The sequence below is a fragment of the Sceloporus occidentalis genome, unplaced genomic scaffold (genome assembly GCF_023333645.1).
Source record: "Sceloporus occidentalis isolate IW3139 unplaced genomic scaffold, rSceOcc1.0.p SCAF_5, whole genome shotgun sequence".
Classification (NCBI taxonomy): domain Eukaryota; kingdom Metazoa; phylum Chordata; class Lepidosauria; order Squamata; family Phrynosomatidae; genus Sceloporus; species Sceloporus occidentalis.
Window position 1 is genome coordinate 57689653 of NW_028316985.1, and position 9412 is coordinate 57699064.

The 9412-nt window shown below is 38.1% G+C and overlaps 1 protein-coding gene across 1 annotated transcript in view; it reads right to left on the minus strand.

Moving 5' to 3' along the window:
- Window positions 1-9412, minus strand: part of HMGA2 (high mobility group AT-hook 2) — a 184958-nt gene that overhangs the window by 172125 nt on the left and 3421 nt on the right. The window lies entirely within an intron of this gene.

The following is a 9412-nucleotide window of genomic DNA, read 5'->3' on the forward strand; positions in this document are numbered from 1 at the left end:
ATGTTGCTAAGTTTTACCCTCAAATTATCCATGGGTCATATCAAAATCCATAATTTTGGCCCCAAAACCTGCCCTCAACTTATACATGAGATCGACTTATAGTCAAGTATATATGGTACATAAATCTCACTCATTCATTGGATCTACTCTAATAGGGGCTAGCAACTTGATGTACGCCTCTGGCTTTGAAGTGTCAGATATCATTCATTGGGTATATCCACACTGCTCAACTAGAAATATTTGATACCTCTTTAATTACCATAGCTCCATCCTATGGAATCCTGGGATTTGTCAATTTGTGAGGTATTTTAAATTTTCTGTTGGAAAATTCTAATTCTGAAATTCAAAAGAATGCACTGAATTCTAAATACAGTGGTCCCTTCCCTTATGTGGGGATCCGTTCCAGACCCTGCCGCGTAAGGCATATTTCACCTATGCTTGAGCCCCACTGAGAATAATGGGGCTCGTGCTTGCAGCGTACCATTCAGGAAATGGTGCGGGGCTTTCAGCATAAGCTGAAAGCCGCGTAAAAAGCAATCATGTATGACACGGGAGCACTGTACAGAAGGAAAGTACAAATCCCAGGATTCCACAGGATGGAGCCATAGCAGTCTAAGTAGTATCAAAGTTCTATAATTATGCTGTGTGGATTAGTATTTTTCCTGTCTCTTCAAAACATTTTATCTAAACCTTACAACCACCTTGTAAGATAACCCTGTGTTATTATTCCTATAATATTACAGGTGGGGGGGGGGGGAAGCTAACAGACAAACAGCACTATGTTCCTGACTGAACTCAGGTTCATATTTGGAATTTTACCTCACAAATCATGTTCTTAACAAGTACATCCCAAACATCAGAAGCAAACCTCAAGATTTGCTAAGGAAGGAAGATATTATTATTTGCTTGGTTGACAATAAGGATGTGATTACATTATGCTCTTATAGCGCTATTATTCTACTTTAACTGCTATGGCTCCCTCCTGTGGGAGCCCTAAGAGTTCCCTGGGCCAGGGTGACCAGGTGTCCTCCTTTTCCAGCACATGTCCTACATTTCAGCATTTTTCCCAGGAGGAATTCCAAAATGCCCTCCATTTTGAGCATGACTATGAAGCATGAATTTATATTACTGTTCTTAGCTTTTGTTGTGTAATGTCCTACATTTTTCTTGAGTATTCTACATTTTGCAGTGCCTTGTCATCCTTTGCAATTAGGACATCAGGTCACCTTGCTCTGGCTGAGAATTCTCACTGTCACTTCCTAAAGAGGAGGCGGGCCTAGCAGTGGGTTAATAGTGCTAAAACAGCGTAGTGTGATATTGTCCTAACTCTGAAAGGAAAGTAGCCTTTCAAGTTACTTCATTACAGCATCGTTACATAGGAAAACAAGAGGCACCAGGAAGAGGCAAGAGACACTAAGACAGGAGACAGCATGAAAGACAGATGGGGACAGGGGAGAATTAGTCTCCTCCCTCTACCCCCCACCTATGGCCCACTCACAATGGCAATTTCTGAAAATAATGTGCCTCCGCCCAACAAAAGAATAACAACAAATGGATGTCATGCTTGCTCAAAATCTTTCAGGTTTTATTATTTGCCAGTTTTTAAACATAAATGATAATTAAAATATAGTACTGTATTCCTGAGAGAAATTTATTTACAGGAGAAGGAGCTGGATCTCTCTAGGTTTGAGGCAGAAGAGGTGGGTGTTTTGCTTTGCATCAAGATATTTCTAATATCAGTCAGCACTTTTCTGGTCAATGACAGTATCTTGGTGGAACATACTGTTAACCACAAGATATATTTTCCTCATCACACGTTTTATCAGAGGGACAGTAAAAATGATGGATCATTCCAATTCTCAGAATGCTGACATCAGGACTGAAAAAAAGAAAAAGTGTATTGCCTATCTTGCCCCGTAGCCATACTATCAAAGTAGTTTGACACCACGTTATTGGTTAGGACTTATCCCAGGGACGTAGCCAAGGGGGGGTCCTTGGAGTCCGGACCCCCCCCTTCCATTAGATAAAATGAACAGTGTGTGCTGCCGCGCCACTGTACCCAAGCCCCATTATAATGGTGGCACTTAGTCTGGACCCCACCCCCTTCCCAAAATCCTGGCTATGTCTCTGCTTATCCTACTGAATTCTGGGGTTCTGTAGTTTGGTGAGGTACCAGAGATGTTTGACAGACCAGGCTGAATACCTCAGCAAACTCCAAATCCTAGGATTCTGTAGAAGAAGTCATGGCAGTTAAAGTAGTGTCAAGCTGCTTTAATTCTTCAGTATGGATACGCTCTCGGAAGCCTCAAGGAGTCACACCATGCCCAGTGGGAAATCAAACCCTCATCTCCAAAGTCATAGCCCAAAACTCAAACCACTATGCCATGCTGGCTCTCCAGTTTACCCACAAGTAAATATGCATCAGAAAAGCATGAAATGCTATATACTCTTATTTGGGAATAATCCCCATTGAGTTCAGTGAGGCTTGATTCAAATAAATATCACAAGATTGAGTTACCGGCTTTATAGGAGGGGCAGGTCTAAGGATGTCAGAATTCTGAGAAGTGGATAGTATGACTCTGATTTAAAAATTCTAATCAGAAAAATATATCTTGTGGTTAATAGCACGTTCCACCAACATACTGTCATTGGCCAGAAAACTGCTGATTGATATTAGGATATGATTTCAAAGCAGTTTGACACCATTCTTCAACCTGCTCAACATTTTTTTTTAAAAACCCCTCTCATCAACCCCTTAGCAACATGCCATCAGAATGCTCACAATTGCAGCACTGTTTTGAACCCGGAGTCCACAGTTACTGATGACATACTAGATCCCCCCCCCACACTCTATTGCTTAACAACAAGCAACAGAACTTTCAAGAACCAGATGAGTGGAACTGTACAGCCTCTACTTTAGAACTGAACTTGCTTATACTACCTTGTGAAAACAAAGAGAAATCACTCTCAGCAAAAATTTTAAGTAGCCAATGCCCTTTTCAGCAGTACTGAATAGGTTCCAGCAGTCAAACAGCAAAGTTCAGTATTACAAGAATTGCCACTGCCTAACATTAAGGCTAGCAGCACTTCTCCATAAATGTCTGAAGCCAATCTCAAACTCCTCTGCTAATCACCCCTCCACAAATCACACTTCACATCCTAGGGATCATGTCTCCATTCAAAATCTCCATACTCTCCACAAATTAGGTCACTAGTCTTAAACATCTGCAGCAGTCTATACTTAACAAACTCAGTCTATTGCCTAACACTACTGATACCCTGATCAAGAATAAGGTAAGTTGTTTCTAACTATGTTACATCACTGCATATGACTGAACATGATGAGGCATAGCTTTGTTTAGCACATAGCACATTTTCCTGGAAATAGCAGAAAGCCAAGAAGGAAAGATTTGTTGGATACATTGTTTAAAGGTGTTTTTCCTTTGGAAACAAACAACAACTCTGACTAAGTCTTTTCAGATGATTCATAATTGGCCTAGAAAGCTTTAGGAAAATATTGAGCCTAGGTAACTTGTGGGGTGAATCTTCTAAAGTCAATGGCCTGTTACAGACTGCCAAAATAAAGCTGCTTCGGGTCTCTTTGGAGGTATGCTATTTAAATGATGCATGGGTCCTAAGAATCCAGAAGCTGCACCGAAGCTGCACTCCAGTGCTTAGGAATGGAGTGTGGCTTTGGCGCGACCTCCGGACTCATAGGACCCATGCATCATTTAAATAGCATACCTCCAAAGAGACCCAAAGCAGCTTTATTTTGGCAGTCTGTAACAGGCCAATGTCTGTTATTTAAAAACACTTTGATAAGAGGAACACTAAATGTGTGTAACCACAGGCTGCAGAATTAATGCAGTTTGACACTGCTTTACTGCCATGGCTCAGTGGTATGGAATGATGGGATTTGTAGTTTTGTGAACTATTTAGCCTTCTCTGTCAGAGAGCTCTAGCGCCAGAACAAACTGCAAATCCCAGGATTCCACCGTATGGAGCCATGTCAGTTAAAGCAGTGCCAAACTGTTTTAACATGAGTTCAGATCCAATACATGAAAAAAAAATTACATGAGTCAGTTTGCAGGCATAAGAACCTGAGCTTCAGAATCATGTTAAGTGAACATGCTTTATTCATCTGCCAATATTGCCAATCTCTACAGAGGAAGAGATGAATAACACTATGGGAACTGCACCATCCTAAGTCACCAGACTCTCACTGGCATGTGGAGAATGCACTCTGAACAGACTGGTACAGATAAACACATGCCGAAGTAAACATATGATTGCTTTACATACATCCAGTTACCATCACACATTTCCTCCACCATACCTCAGCCAACTTTCAATAGCCCTGGAGAAGCATAGTCAACATGAATGCAGTTACAAATTGTGCATATGCAAAAGCAACCATATGATTCACTCTGCACTGCACCAAGGTTTGCTCAGCCCTGCATTGTCTAATGTGGGTACAAAACCAATTAAAGGGACAAAACAAAGCTTAAACTCTGGTTAGGTTTTCACCAAACAAGAACCTCAATATCTGCTGTTTAATAAAACACATCTGTTCAATCATCAAGGTCAAATCTGACAGGGGTTTATGTTAAATTTTGAAAAACTGACACTTCTTGGTCTAAAGATAATATCTTATCACAGCCAACTTGAAGATGTGCTCCACCACTGCATTGGGGGCGGGGGGGTTGTGAATCACTGTTTAAAATAAAAGAATAGCAGGGCTTGAAACAGACAAACCCCTGTCAAATCTGTTATTCTGTGTTTGCATACCTGACCACAGAGGAGGGGACTGGCCTCTTTTCCTTGCCCCAAGTATGAATAAATGGTGGCCTACACTCAAATGAGGTTTACCCTGGGAAATGAGACTTCTTCCTCAGAGTCTGAGTGTGGCTGCTGTGGTGACACTTTCTGAAGAATGGAAAAGTCAACAATATTTTCAAGATATTCACATGCAGAACAATCTGTTTATCTTCTAGAGACATAAGCCCATTTTTCTATTAAACATGAGTAGAAATTAAAAAGACTCTGGACACAGAAATTACAAGTTCTGTTTTCAAAGCAGTATCTCTTTTGTTGTTGTTGATATTTAATTAAATACTTTTAAAATTAAAAATCTTTTAAACTGGAAATTATATCTGATACCTCTAACATGACTTTCCATGTCCCCTTGAAACTCACTTCAAATCAAGTAGACTTAAAAATGGAGACCTACTGTATCTCTTAATACAAAAAAATCAATTAACTTGGTATATGAACAACTAACATCTTTATATATGGTACTGAATAGGAATAGTTAAGGCACCTGAAGGCTGTAAACACATTTTCATTATATAAAACAAGGTTCCTATTTTAAAAAAACAGATTCCAAAAAATATAATCATAATTTGTTCATGGACATAAATAGGAACAGCCATAAAATACAAAGTGATTACGTCCATTTCCCCTGCTCTCCAGACTTTTTCTTGTTATCTCTTACTATGATTTCAATAAGGGCATAAAACTGAGAAGACAAAATTCCCTCAGATTATTAATTCATTTACCTGTAGGATTCTATATGACTATTTTCCCAAAACAATTCCTTGGAATTTGTAAAACAAACAAGGCACAAGCTGCCAGGTTGGTCCTGCAGCATTTTGTATGCATTGTCAAGTTTCACACTGCTAATTTCCTAACAAGTTCAATTTGTTTTTAATGCCCTCAGGCTAATATTCTAGGTCCAAACATAAGCAGTACAAGTTAAACACTATAAATAGCCCCCAACCCAAAAAATCACCAGGCTCCAAGACAATTTACATACACACAGTCCTGAACATGTCAGAACAATTCCAGTAGATTAAATTGTGTTTGCCTCTGAAATATAACAGCACAGAAAGGTCTACCTCCTTGAGTACATATTTTAAAATTCCTTGCCAGTAGTGTATAATATATATATATTTTTTAAAAATGATGTCTTAAGAGTTTGCACGAGAACGCCTTATCAATTAATCACAAAATCTTTCTTAGGTCTCCTCTGCGAATTCTAGCAGTACATGTTTATTTTGTGTGTTGTAAGCATAATGCATTTCAATTAGCTCACTCTGAGAAAGAGGCCACCCATTAGTCACTTGGAATTCCAGCAACTTTTCACTGCATGGAGAACCATCGTTATTAATCAAATTACTTTAGCAGTTAACAAGCATGGTTGCTTTTAAAGCTGGAAATAATGCATGGGTACATTTTTCTTTTTTTAAGAAGGATGCCTCAGAAAGATAGAAATTGTCTTCAAAAGATGACATCCTCCAAAATACTTAAATGGAGAAGTCTAAATATTTCCCAACAGTTCAACTGCTACATGAAAGTAAATATTATGGCATGTTATATAGCACCATATGCAGGTGTTACACAGCATCATATAAGGTATTATACACTACTGGCAAACAAAAATCCAGGGCGTTCTTCCAGATTAGGAAGTTCCAATGCATTGCTGTGGTTTATATAGAACTTCTTCATCCAACTAGCAAGATAAATCTATAAGAACATTCTTCTTGAAGAAGAATCTTCTTATAGTCTTCTACGTCATATAAGAACATACTTCTGTACTGGTACATCTATTCCCACGACTGTAATGAATGGACAGTGCACACTGTTCTCTAAGGTAAGGTTAGAGACTTTGAAATATATTTGTTTGTATACAGTCTTGGAAGTTGTGGCTTTTCAAAAAAGGCCAATAAACTAATCTCTATGGTGAGCATTTAACCACATTAAGAAAAACATTCCAACTGAAGGCATTTGATTTAGGTTCAATGACCATGGCAGATCTACTAGATTTCACTATGATTTCACTGTGAACGTCTTTTAAATATTCCTGGACTAGATCCACCTAGACCCTATTCCAATGAACAGGAGGTGATCAACAGCACAGTTGCAATTTTGTTCCATTTCCAATTATTTCAATGGGCCATGCACAAAAGGAGCACCCACTGAATATTGCTGTATATCTTTTTTGAATGGTAGACATAATTTCAGAGAGCCAGTGTGGTGCAGTGGTTTGGGCACTGGACTGCAACTCTGGAGACCAGGTTCAAATACCAGCTCAGCCATAGAAACCCATTTGGTGACCTTGGGCAAGTCACTCTCTATCAACCTCAAACCCCATCTGAACAAATTCTGTCAAGAAAACCCTATGATAGGTTCACCTCAGGGTTACCATAAGTCAATAATTACTTGAAGGCATACAACAATGACAATGCATAATTTCATCTTGTCCAAAAATGTACTCAACCTGATCTTGGAAATGTGAGTTTTGATATTTCTGTAAGACCTGCAATCCCTAAGCATACTTACCTTGGATGTAACTTCCAATTAATCTGTGGGATACGTTTCCATGTAAATATGGTTATGATTGCACTGAACATTTGTTATTTTTTATCTTTATAAATGTTTAAATAATCCATGGTATGAACACTACTATTTTAACAGCTCTAAAAACTATCCCTAGAAATTATTTTTGCTTGAATAGCATTGAAAACGATGAAGAAAGGCCTGGCTTTTTAATATTTAAAATATTTATATTTTAAAACGATGTGAGATGCAAGCAATTAGGAAAGCATTACACAGAGGCTGGGACTATTACATTCTTAAACAAAATGTAAGGACGGAAGAACTATCTCAAAGGATCAGACCAAAGGCTTGTCTACCACAGTAGTATGTTTCCATTGTGAAAAACCATAAGCAAGGGCCATGCAACACCATACTCCCATTCATTTTCTCTAGTAATTCTGAGGCAGCATGTCTCTAGTAGTGGAGGGAATATGTAGTCATCATGATTAATAGCACTGATACACTTACTCTCTATGCATCTGTCTCATTCCTTCCTAGAACCATCCAAATTAGAACCTATCACTACATCTTTTGGTAGCAAATTCCATATTTAAGCAATGTTCCATTTGAAGATACATAAATCTGTTTATCTGTCTTGAATCTCCCATAACTAGGTTTGTTGGATAGTTGTTGTTTCTAGAGTGGCGGTTCGGGGTGGTGGTGGTTTTATTTGTCAATTTTCTCCATATCTCTATCATGTCCCTTTTTTTCTAACCAATCCCCATTCCCAAGTTGTAACCTTTTCTTACTGAGGAGTTGTTCCAACTCCATGATCATTCTGGTTGCCTCTCTCTCTCTCTCTCTCTCTCTCTCTCTCTCTTTATATTAGCTCTGTAGTGGTCTTTTTGAAGATGTATTTTTGGTGACTGGAGACATGTTAATAGCAGGGATAAAAGGGAGAAGGCACAAAAGTAAAGGGAGAAGGGAAGGCTTTTCTGACTGATACACAAAAGAGTTTAAAAGCTGACACAAAACCAGAGACAAACCCTAAACAAATAATTAACATACATTGCTATTCTAATTTATAACACTGAAAAGTATCAGAAGTAACAGTCCCTAGTTCCCACAGGCATGAAACAATAGTACTAAAATGCAGTTTTACTTAGTGGAGGCCACAACCTTCATCTGAAAAGCCATTCTTCCATATACTTTATGACAATTAACAGAGTTTTAGTAGAACATATTTCAACACCACAGCAGACTTCCAGATTTGATAAAGACTTTGTTTTTGTCATATTTGTAAATTAAGAATGCTAGTGCTAACTGCTGTGTGACTTGTCTACAGAAACATGACTCCTGTGTTTATTTTCAAAACTGCACACAACTGTGTCTTGGGGGGCAGGGATGGTATTATAACTTCATTTTTGCATTTAAATCAAAATAAGTTCTCCCTCTTCAATTAACCACACAGCTTTTAAAAAAAACAACTGGTAAAAAGAAAAATCCCTGAGCTGATCTATATGTTTTCATCTTGTACCACTACACTATTCACAATATAATGATGGCTCCACAGCTGACTTTTCCCCCTAAAACGCATCTCCCTGAAATAAATTAATGAACAACACAGGATAGTCTGGTATAGTACCCAAGGATGTAATTTATAATCATTTCTGGTGGTTATGCATTTTTAGAAGCATTCTAATTTCCACCAATGTATCTTTTTTTAAAAAAAATAGTACTTCATATACAACAAAACAGTCAGTTCCAACTTTCCAGCTGATAATTTAATATAGTGTTAAGAAAGAATTTAAATGCTTGTTTTTAGACATCCAGAATGTTCCATTTTCACAGTATTTCACAATATTTATTTCTTCTAGAGTACAGTCCTAAATACGGAACAACATACAGGTATATGTGTGTGTGTGTGTATATATATATTGGAACAAGGAAAACTACTTCTAACATACTCGGGATTCTCCTACAACATTCCAACATAAAATAATACTAAAGTAGCCCAAACCTTACAGCTGAGAGGTTAAATATGTTTTTAAAAAACACCTTTGAATACTGGCTAATGATTGGATGATAATGCAAG